Source organism: Adiantum capillus-veneris, chromosome 9 (assembly GCF_014529385.1).
Source record: "Adiantum capillus-veneris isolate H3 chromosome 9, ASM1452938v2, whole genome shotgun sequence".
NCBI lineage: Eukaryota > Viridiplantae > Streptophyta > Polypodiopsida > Polypodiales > Pteridaceae > Adiantum > Adiantum capillus-veneris.
The window spans coordinates 6547113-6559580 of NC_140939.1; the positions used below are offsets into that span (position 1 = coordinate 6547113).

Sequence of the window (12468 nt, forward strand, 5' to 3'; positions counted from 1 at the left end):
AATGTGATTGACACAGGTGTGTTGGTTGACCTTATCGCACCGCCAAGCATTCCTCATGAGTCCGAAAAGATTTTGGATTCTCATGAGCTTCGCACCAAACATCATGTCAGACGACAAGTGTTGGTAAAATGGCTAGATAGAACTGAAGAAGGTTCTACATGGGAGAATGTATCCGCACTTAAGAAACGTTTTTCTACGTTCGTTTTCGAGGATGAAAACAATTCTCGAAGGGGGGGGGGGGGGGGGGGGGGGGGGGGGGGGGACATGGGACCTATGGGAAAGGCCATCGGCATGGCCGGACATTGTGTACGCTAGGGGGAGGCTATAAGATAGCACGGTTGGGTGGAGACTAGCACATGCATAACCATCGCCCTTTCAGGTAGCTACAATATTCTCACTGGTAACCTCCTAGTCTTTATGATGGTATCCTCCTAGTCTTTATGATTGGTGGACCCAAAAATTGATGGACATAATCTCCCCCCTCATTTGGTAATTTCTCCACCCTCAAGTACATTAGCCTTTCTTGCCACTTCTTTAGTGGAGCAATCCCTCCCAAGCTCGTCTCTTCTATATATAGGTCGTTATTTTCTCTTAGGCTATTACCAATCAAATTGTGGCATCCATTCTGCTTGAGATTGATAACTAAGCTGCATTGAACCTTTTCTCTTTAAGAATTCACTATGATAGGGAAAACCCTTCCCTAGCAAAGGGTGTGCCATCCCTTTGTTGGCTTTTGCCTTGAACCTTTTCTCTTTAAGTAAACACTATGATAGGGAAAACTCTTCCATAGCAAGGAGTGTTCCATCCCTTTGTTGGCTTGCAAGACATCCTGTTGAGTTGAGCTGAGCTCGACAACTAAGTTGCATTGAACCTTTTCTTCCTAAGAAAACACTATAATAGGGAAAACTCTTCCATAGCAAGGGGTGTGCCATCCCTTTGTTGGCTTGCAAGATGTCCCATTGAGATCGACAACTAAGTTGCATTGAACCTTTTCTCTTTAAGAGAACACTATAATAGGGAAAACTCTTCCATAGCAAGGGGTGTGCCATCCCTTTGTTGGCTTGCAAGACATTACTCCCATTTGTCCAAGCCTACTTAGCTTCTCTACATGTTAATAGGCTTGGTTCTTGTCACAAAAATTGAGCAAGAGAAAGGCATAAGCCTTCATTCATTCAAGAGAGGGGAAGAAAAAGAAGGATATGGGTTATTGTGCATGCATAGACACTATTCAACCAAGAAAAAATTGGAGTAGACTATACTCCAAGAAAACAGTTTCCTTTGAATATCCATAATTAGTGAGCTTGAAGAGTCTCACGGTGTGAAAAACATACAAGAGTTGGAGAAAATCATTCGTTTGTATAGATGCATGAAAAAATGCAAGATTTTGTTAACCACTCACAGACAACCTATCACCATTGACGAACGCCTTATCAATTATTTGAGCCCCTGTGTCCCCCCCCCCCCCCCCCCCCCCCCCCCCCCCCCCCCCCCCCCCCCCCCCCCCCCCCCCCCCCCCCCCCCCCCCAATCCAGGCATGTCTTTAGAGGACACCAAACTCCCCAGTATCCTCACTTTTTGTCGACGGAATCATCAATGTTCATACCAACAATGTCCACTTGCTTTTTTTTTGACAACTGTATTACACCTACCCACTTTATGTAAAGCACTGAGACAGTTGTAGGACACTAAGACAGCTGTATCCCACTATCAATAATATATGCACTATCTTTCCACGCGTCGAATAACGACCATCCTCCCTCTTGTATATAAGGAAGGGTTTCGTTTGTATAAGGGCGTCTTTTGATAAGCCTTCTATCTAGTGTTCTGAGAAGTTCTGTTGTATTAAGCCATCACTAGCATTCATCTTGTAACTCTGTTCTATCCATGAAAGCAAAATAAGAAGCAGTTACCAATTTCCATCTTGCTCACTTGTGTTAGTAAGGTCTTTGAACCGTGTCTGTTCATCTATTTTGATCTGGTATAAATCATTTGCGCCTCATCTCTGCTAAGAAGAATATTGACCTTTGATCTTGTCTGTGTTTGAGTGTGAAGGAGTACGAGCGGAAGTGCGACGCGAGAGAGAGAGTGCGAGAAGAAGAGCACGACGATATGGTGAACTCGCTCTACTGTAATGTGTAGAGCATAGTGAGTTCTTATTAGGTTTTTCCAAAAGAATATGTGTACATACCTGGCGGCCCGCCCACTTACCTGGGCGACCACATTGGGCTTTATACCCCAACAACCTCCCACTTAAAGTCCAATGTGGTACTTTAAGTGTGAGAGAAGCTACTATACAAGCTAATATACAAGAGATGTAGAGAAGTGATGTACTACCCTACACCTAACTGCTTACGAAAATGCGCAAAGCTCCCTGGGGGAAGTCCTTTTGTAAGTAGATCAGCAGGATTTTATGTGGTGTGAACTTTGACAAGCTGAAGTTGCTTATCCTCGAGCATTTCCCTGATGAAATGATACTTCACATCCACATGCTTTGTCTTTGAGTGATAAACTGGATTGCGAGCCAATTGTATAGCACTTTGACTATCACAATATAACACAGGCATCTCTTCTTTGATTCCCAAATCTGTTACTAGTCGATTAAGCCAAATTGATTCTTTGCATGCCTCTGATGCAGCAACATATTCAGCCTCTGTAGTAGACTGAGTAACACAATCTTGTAATCTAGAACGCCATGATACTGCTCCACCAGCCAATGTAAAGACATACCCTGACGTAGACCTTCGGTTGTCTAAGTCACCTGCATAATCTGAGTCTGTAAAACCCTTTACACTTAGCTCCTGACTCCCATAGCATATACGCATACTCTTTGTAGCTTTCAGGTATCTCAATATTCCTTTCACTGCCTCCCAATGTTTCTTGCCTGGGTTTGACATGTATCGACTTACTACTCCCACTGCAAATGCAATGTCTGGGCGAGTAGCAATCATTGCATACATCAAACTACCCACTGCAGACGCATATGGAATCTTATCCATTTCAGCCTGTTCTTCCTCAGACACAGGACAATCTTGTTTGCTAAGTTTCACATATGGTGGCAATGGAACACTCAATGCCTTTCCCTTCTCCATATTGAAACGTTGCAAAACCTTGTCAATATACTCTGTTTGAGATAACCAAATCAACTTCTTTGATCTGTCTCTCTCAATGCGCATACCAAGTATATGACTTGCCTCACCCATGTCTTTCATGTCAAACGATTTTTCCATCTTTGACTTCAAAGCTGAAATTTCTTCCAAGTGCTTGCCAGCAATCAACATGTCATCCACATACAAAATAAGGATCAGCCAACTACCATCCTTAGCCTTCTTTGTATATAGACAGTGATCGAACTCACTACGTTTGTAGCCTTGAGAAAGCATAAACTTGTGGAATTTATGGTACCATGCCCTCAGTGATTGTTTTAAGCCATAAAGACTCTTTAACAACTGGCATACCCAATCTTCCTTGCCTTTCTCAACAAACCCTTGTGGCTGCTGCATGTAAATTTCCACATCTAAATCACCATGCAAGAACGCTGTCTTGACATCCATTTGGTGCAACACCAAATCTAATATGGCAACCAATGCAAGAAAGCATCTCAATGTAGTCATCTTGACCACCGGAGAGAAGACTTCATCAAAGTCAATGCCTTGTTCTTGCTTAAATCCCTTGGCAACAAGCCTTGCTTTGTACTTTGGCTGACTATCATGAGCGGTGATCTTATACCTGTAAACCCATTTACAGGGTAGAGCCTTTTTGCCTCGTGGTAATTTAACTAGCTTCCATGTCTAGTTTTTATGCAGAGCTGTCATCTCTGACTGCATGGCCAATTGCCAATTCCCGGAGTCCTTCATTTGCACTGCTTCCTAGTAACATGAAGGCTCATTGCAATCAGTCAACATGACATAGTTCATAGATGGAACAAACCTATCAGGAGGTCGCGTGACACGTCCAGATCTACGCATAATAGGTGGCTCAGGCTCAGCCACAACCTGTGGTTCCAATCTATCATGTCCTTGCTCCTCTTGAGCCCTGACATTTTGTCTTGCACGTGCAGGTCCATCTTCTTGGAAGACAACTCTTCTAATCTCCTCAACCCTCTCTGGTTTAGAATGATATTTGGATTCATTAAAGCGAACATCATTGCTGCGGACAACCTTTCTGGATTCGGGATCCCAAAGTCTGTACCCCATCTCACCAGAATTACCATAGCCTAGAAAGATGCACTTTCTACTCTTTGGCTCAAGTTTGTTCCTAAATTCCTTTGGAACGTGAGTATATGCCTCACAGCCAAAGACTCTGAGATGCTTGTATGAGGGCATTTTGCCTGACCATACCATCTCTGGCACTGAATCCTTCTGCAAAACCTTGCTAGGAGATCTATTTACAAGATGAACAGCTGTTGATACAGCTTCAGCCCAAAACCCATTTGGCAGCTGTGCATTAGACAACATACTTCTGACCTTCTCTTGTATGGTCCTATTCATCCTCTCAGCAACACCATTTTGAGGAGGATTGTAAGGAGCAGTAAGTTCACGTTTTATACCTTTTGACTCACAAAAGTCCTGAAAGGCCTTTGAAACATACTCTCCACCATTGTCAGTGCGTAAGCATTTAAGCTTCTTGCCACTCTGATTCTCCACAAGTGTCACAAACGTTTTGAAAACACTAAACGCTTCATCCTTGTGCTTGAGAAAGTAAACCCATACTTTCCTCGAGTAATCATCTATAAATGTCATAAAGTAAGAAGCTCCCCCTAGAGATAGGTTAGGCATAGGTCCACACAAATCACTATGAACAAGTGCCAACTGTGTATCTCTTCTACTGCTTCTATGCTTATGTGGCTGCTGTGTTTGCTTACCATACAGACAATGTTCACAGAATTCAAAATCATTAAATGAAAAGCCAGGCAAATAACCAGAACGAGACAAGATTTCCATTCCCTTCTTGGACATATGTCCTAACCGGCTATGCCACAAAGAAACGTTCGGCTGCTCGGTTACATTGATTACATTTTTAGAGACATTTGATACATAAATCATGTAAAGTCCTCCAGACTTTACTCCATGTGCTACTGTCATAGAACCCTTGGATATCTTCCACATGTTCTGTCCAAAAGTGGTGACGTAGCCAGCATCATCAAGTAAACCTGTGCTGATCAAGCTCTTTGTAATTGCGGGAACATGTCTCACATTCTTCAGCGTGAAAGAAGAGCCATTCTGAAACTTCAATTGAACATCTCCAACACCTAAGATCTCACATGTCTGCCCATTGCCTAGCCGAACATGATCTTTAGTGGTCACATAAGAGGTAAACCACTCCTTGTTTGGAGACACATGAAGTGATGCCCCTGAGTCTATAATCCAGTCACTCAGTGCATTTCCATCAGATGCTGTAAGAAGAGCTGAGTCCATTGTATTCTTCAAGAAGTAGATGTCTCCTGACACTAGACTGTCATCCTCTGCAACAGTGTTTGTCACATTTATTTCTTGAATCTTCACTGAGGACTTGTTCTTCTCACCATGGTCTTCAGCTTTCTCTTTGCCTTTTTCTGCTTTCCATTCTCTGCAGTCTCTTTTCATGTGACCCTTCTTGCCACAATGGTAGCATTCTATGTCACTCTTGCCTTTAGCACTGCGGGACTTGCTACGAGACTGATTCCTCTTTCCACCTTTGTACTTTTCTTTGGTCCTTCCCCTGACAACTAAGGCTGTTCCTTTGCCTTTGTCCATTGTCTTTCTATTGGTTTCTTCAGTAAGCAGACTTCCTTCTACACCTGCTATGTTCAAACCATCTGGAGGTGCAAAATTACTCAAAGCTGTGCGAAAAGTGTCCCAACTTTTCGGCAATGTGATCAACAGGAACATAGCTCTAACAGGTTCATCAAACTTGACACCTTGAGCTGACAACTGACTATAGATTGTGTTGAATTCATTCAGATGATTGGACATAGGTGTCCCTTCTTTCATCTTCAAGTCAACAAGCTTCTTAAGCCAGTATACCTGTGAAGCTGCACTCTGCTTCTCATAAAGATCACTCAGCTTTAACCATGCTTGATAAGCCGACATCTCGTCTGCTACATTGAAGTAAACGCTTTCTGCCAAAGTCAGCATAATGGTAGAAAGTGCCAATTCATCCATTTCGCTTCATTCATCTTCGTCCATATCTTCTGGTTTTATCCCCTTGAGCTTTATAGGTTTTATCTGCTTCTTTTGTACCAACACGTGCCAAATCTGCTGCTTCCACAATGGGAAATTGGTTCCATCCAGCTTCTTGATATTGTAAAGAGCAGTGTCCTGTGATCCAGCCATAGCTACGCTTCACAGTAGTTTACTTTCCTGGGAAAAATTCGGCAGAGTTTCCCCTGTAAACTGACCTCTGAACCAATATCAACCTGTCAAATGAACCAAGAAATCTTCAGATTCTACATAAATTTTGGCAAAGTCTCCTTTGTAAAATGGCTCTGGTGTACTAAAAAACAGACCAAAAACAGCTCAAAAAACACTGTCTCTCTGACACTGTAAGCTGTGGGTAAACCTGTCCTGCACATGTACTGTCTCTGACTGTCCTGTCACTGTCCTGTAAGCATAAACTACGACAATGCCTCAACGGCAGTAAAGCAAAGATGCAATCCCAACTGTCTAACTCACAGTCAATACATCCTAGCTGCCTATCTAAGGGTGCTCGAGGGATCGCTCCAAGACCTGTATCACCGAAAGGATCTCAACATTCGAGAATCCCCCAGCTCAATAAAACCTCACTCGACCCTCAACAAAGGCTGCAGTAAATTTGACAGTACATAGACTTCCCACAAAGTCATACATCCACAAATTTCCCAGTATATGCTGTAACCGCTGCGGCGGTTGTTTGCTGCGTGACTCACAGCCAGCAAACCCTCAACAGACATACATCATCTCTGACAATACATCCCATGTGGAAGTACCTGCAATGTCAGGATGAAATCTAGAATATCAAGCAGCAAACACAAGCTACCTGATGAACTAGTGGATGTCGCCTACAGTCTGTGTGTAGATGCGCCCGTGTCGTATGTGACACGCCTCCAAGAACTGTGAGCCGTCCTTCGATGTGTAGACAGCCACAAATCAACACTCTGGGAGTGTCGATATTCTCAGCACCTGCAGTCGTAGGCCGAAAACCCCAAATTTGCAGAGTCGGATCTGCACCCGTCGAGACCACGTAGTCGAAAATGGCCTGCACAGACCTTTGTCGAAGCCGAACGGTGGCCGAGATGACCTCAGAATGAAATTCTGACAACACCAAGCCCTTCGGGCTTATCCACGAGATTTGGGGCCGTGTCTTCGCCTGTCGAATTTCACTCCAATCTGAGTTGGTGACTCTAGCCTCCTGCAGTGCTGCCCCGAGCCTCGATCTGAGCTCTGATACCAGTTGAAGGAGTACGAGCGGAAGTGCGACGCGAGAGAGAGAGTGCGAGAAGAAGAGCACGACGATATGGTGAACTCGCTCTACTGTAATGTGTAGAGCATAGTGAGTTCTTATTAGGTTTTTACAAAAGAATATGTGTACATACCTGGCGGCCCGCCCACTTACCTGGGCGACCACATTGGGCTTTATACCCCAACAGAGTGTTCCTGAGTATTCCGCTATCTAATTGGTATCAGAGCCAGTTTTCTATCGTTGCTGTATAGAGGTTGATGGTAATAGTCTATTCTCTTACTGAGTAACTTATCCCATAAGCCAGAGCATCATCATTGAAATTAGTAAAGCTTAAAAGTCACAGTCGCTTAGGCAAGGTGCCGTTTATATGCTGGCGTTTCAGAAGCTTACTCTAAGAATTTCAATTCGATCTCGGCTAAAAAAAAGTTACACCCGAAGAAACCACTACCTTCCAATCTTCCTTCAGCAATGGACATGATTATCTCTTCATTCAAGAAGCTGCTCATAGACAGTATCGAAGTAGAGGAATCTACTCCTCAAGCTAGATGGAGTTTACCAGCAGTGACTGCTAAACAGGTATATAGGCACAACAAACTATTTTCTTTATCAGGAAATACTTTGTACCATGAGACTCATGGAAAGCTTAGCATCAAGGACAGTGAAAATGATGATCATGTCATCCATTTGTTCAAAGAGCTAGCAGATTCAGAGAAAAGGCTTTAAAAAGAAACCACCAGTTTGTGCATACAGGGTATATAGCAGTAGGCATAATACCTCTCTTCCGTCAGGGACTTAATGTGTCATGTATAGGAGCTTTACTAGACACTAGACACAAGAACCTGAATGATCAAACAATCAGCATCCTACAAGGAAGCCTGTCCAATGGTCCTATATATATAGAATGCTTCCCTAATCCCGTAGTCTATTTGATAGATACTTCAATGAAGTAGTATCTTTGTTGATAAAGACAAATGGTCTTGTTATGAAGAATACTGCTGATCACTTGCAGATAGCCTATAGGATGATTGTTCGCACAGTGAATACATGCATCCCTTCTGTCTATAATCCTGGATATTTACAAGATTGAGAATCATCCAAAGGACAGAATATAGTTATGAAAGTAGATGAAACTACTTTGGGTACTCTACCTGAAATGGTAGAATGGCAGGAAGTTCAGTTTCCTGCTGAATGGAAATTAAATATTTTCAAGACTCTCATGAATGAGGTTCATCACCCTGAACCTATGAAGATTGAGCCTTTGGGCTCAACAGACCAGTACAGAGTTCTAGGTAAATCAAGGTCAAGGCGAGAACTTGCTTCTGTTCTTGCTCCACCGTAATATCAAACTGCATCAACTAGCTCTGCAGTGTCTTCAAGTAAAGGTCGTCCAAAGCTAGTCCAAAGCTAATGAGCATACATCTAGAGACCTACAAAGATTTTGAAGGTTTGTTTAGGTGCAAGCTTTGCAACCGAATAATTGCCACTGACTTTGCCATCAATGGAATTGAATGTCTCACCAAGGAGGCAATCAATGATAAAGATATGTCAACAAGTCAACCATACATCTTGCCTTCCCCGAATTCAAGGTTGCAACCACTAGAGGCTGCTTCAAATTGGCATACCAATGCCATCAAAGAACTCGCTGCTTTGCAATACCAGGTATTATCTAAGCTAACAGTCTTCACTTCACCTTTGTCTCTTGCTAGACCAGTATTCATCCCTGAATCTAAGGTTCAACAACAACCTGTCATCACTTTTGGTGGCACTAGTGAAGACAAAACATTCCCACGAATTTTTTCTAGAGTTCAATAGGAGCTAGCAATTGAATCTGTCGATCAATTTCCACCTCACATGTCTCCATTTATTGACGAGGATATCGCTGATGGCTTTTATCCTAATTTTCGTTGGGGGAAAATGCACAGGTACAGACATGGGCACAAAGGTAGCAACTAGGAGAAGAAATTCGTAACATTTTGCCCAAGGATATTGATTGGATTGTCCTACAAGATGACTCTTGTGTTAAATATGATGACATAGAGTTAGATGAGATGGATGTGCAGATACCACAGATATTTCCAGACCTGACAGCATCTTCTTAAGATGAATCAGATATCAGTACTGATGAAGAAACCAGAATTATGAACCCTGTCAGTAGAGAGAACGAAAAGATGAAGGTAGAATCGCCTACCTCTTCCTCTACTAGCGTAAAAGAGGTAAGTAAGATTGGGGATATGACCATACTAGACATAGATGGTCTTTCACAAGAAGATATCTGGAATGCTCACTATGGCATCTTGTATAAGGAGTTAACTCAGAGACAATCTGTCTCTATGATTGTGGCTGGATTTCAAGGTATGTTGAGAGCATGGTGGGACGATTTGAGTGATGAAAGTAAAACTTATATAATGCAGGGAGGACCTGAAGGCAGAGAAAACTTTGATAATGTAATATCTCTGTTCTTTGCTGCTCTAGTCATGCAATTCCTAGGTTCTACCACCAAGATCCAAGATCGCAAAAGAGAAGCCTTCTTTCGTAGTAAGCTCTGTGATCTTACTCGGATAAAGAAATATCAGCAACATATGACCTAGTTGATGTACCAATTTCCAGGTGGCTACTTTAAGACTGAGTACAAGCAATACTATGTAAATTGTTTTCCTGAATCTTTTGCAAATTTGATTAAGGAAAGAATTAAAGATGCTGGATTGCATATTGATGAAAACATATCCCTTGCCCAAATCAATTCTTTCATCAACAATGAAGTTACTGATCTTGAATGTGCTCGATTGGGAGTCAAGCGTGACATCAAAAAGGTCAAAGGATTCAACTCCAGCTTCTGCACCAAGGAAACTAAAGCCCAACAGTTCGGATGCAGGCAGGCTTAGGAATGCAAATGCAAAGTCAAACTACACCGAAATAAGTTTGGCAAAAAAAACAAGGTAGTTAGAAAAAAGAGAAAGCTCAACAAGGAAGAAAGACAACAGGTTAAATGCTGCATTTGTGGTAAACCTGGTCACATCGCTCCTAACTGCCCAAAGAGGAAGAAAAAATTTGGGAATGTTGTTTTAAAAGACAGGTATGAGTATGAAGTCGTCTACTATAATGTTCTATAGAAGAAGGACTTTCCCATCAGGCAATACTCATTGTATGACTCTGATGAATCCGACTCTTCTACTGAAGAATCGAGTTCTGAGCCTACTAAAGAACCTGTTTTTTCCGATGACAGCTTAGCTAATGATAGCTTCACCAAAATTTCCAACATGGTAAGGAAGCCTTATCCTTTTCCTAAATCTGCTAGGTATGATTCTTCTTCTATAGATGAAGATACAACCAGTACCAGTGAAGAATCAGATACATTGCCAAGAGGATCAAGGCCTATAAAAATGAGTTCGTCAAAGAAAGAACAACAACGCTATAAAGTATTTTCTAAATTTGATCTCAAAAGTGGTTTTTGGCAATTCAAAATACATCCAGCTGACAGGCACAAAACAAGTTTCATAGTACCGTAGGGAATGTTTGAATGGAATGTTTTGCCTATGGGAATTAAACCTGCTCCTTCCTTATGTCAAGAAAGAATTGAAATCATTTTTGCAGATTGCAGGGAATTCCTACTCTTATATATTGACGATATTTTGGTTTATTCCAAAGATGTCAATAGCCATGTCAAACATTTGCATCTGTTTCTAAAGAAATTGTAGAACAATGGACTTGTTCTGAGCTTAAAGAGGATTGAGCTTTGTCAATCTCTAACAGCTTTTCTGGGAGTAGAGATTTTCTCAGGCTATATCAAAATGCAACCTCATGTCCTTAATAAACTACAAAGTTTTCCCGAGGTCTTTACTGAAAAGAAGCAACTCCAGTCTTTGGTTGGCTGCTTGCAATGGATAGCTCCCCAGTATCCTCATTTGGCTAAAGATTTGCTTATCTTTAAGGAACTAGAACGCAACACTCAGTTCTTCCTGATTGACCAGATGAAAAAGACAATTCAACAATAAAGAAGGTCTGTAGTCATTTACCACCGCTACAAATCCCCTCCGACAAACCTTTAGTGGTATACTCAGACGCATCTAAAGAAGCTTGGGGTGGTATCCTCTGTGAAGAAACAGAAAATGGCCCTGTCATCTGTCGATGGGCGTCTGGACGATTCAAAGATCTAGAGGTCAAGTATCATTCTATTCAGCGAGAGCTGCTTGCAAGAGTAAATTCAGTTTTGGCTTTTCGCTTATTTTTAATGGGAATCCCGTTTACCCTTCGCAGTGACCTTAAGCACTTCGGAAAGTTTTTAGAAGAAAAAAATGCTGGAAAAGTGGCTAACACTCGCATTTTTCGATAGTCTTACAAACTTAGTCACTTTGATATTTCCTATGAATATGTGCCAGGTCATAAGAATAATATCGCTGATCTACTCTCGCAAATCAAAAAAGGGGAGGAATGATGTCATTGAGAATGATGCTATCAACTCACTTTTCGTCGACAGAATCATCAATGTTCATACCAACAATGTCCACTTACTTTTCTTTTGACAATTGTATTACACCTACCCACTTTATGTAAAGCACTGAGACAGCTGTAGGACACTAAGATATCTGTATCCCACTATCAATAATATCTGCACTATCTTTCCACACGTCGAATAATGACCATCCTCCCTCTTGTATATAAGGAAGGGTTTCGTTTGTATAAGGGCGTCTTTTGATAAGCCTTCTATCTAGTGTTCTGAGAAGCTCTGTTGTATTAAGCCATCACTAGCCTTCATCTTGTAACTCTGTTTTGTCCATGAAAGCAATATAAGAAGCAGTTACCAATTTCCATCTTGCTCACCTGTGTTAGTAAGGTCTTTGAACCATGTATGTTCATCTATTTTCATCTAGTATAAATCATTTGCGCCTCATCTCTGCTAAGAAGAATATTGACCTTTGATCTTGTCTGTGTTTGAGTGTTCCTGAGTATTCCACTATATGATCAATTATAAACCTGTTTCCTAGAGGATCTGCTCGACCCGTCAGAAGATCCACTCTAATGACAGAATCTTGGAACTGCAAGTAGACATGGTTT

The 12468-nt window shown here is 41.8% G+C and overlaps 1 pseudogene; it reads left to right on the plus strand.

The window, feature by feature from the left end:
* Positions 1-7890: 7890 nt before the first annotated feature.
* On the plus strand, positions 7891-9228 carry LOC147450080 (uncharacterized; annotated as a pseudogene).
* The last annotated feature ends 3240 nt before the right edge of the window (positions 9229-12468 follow it).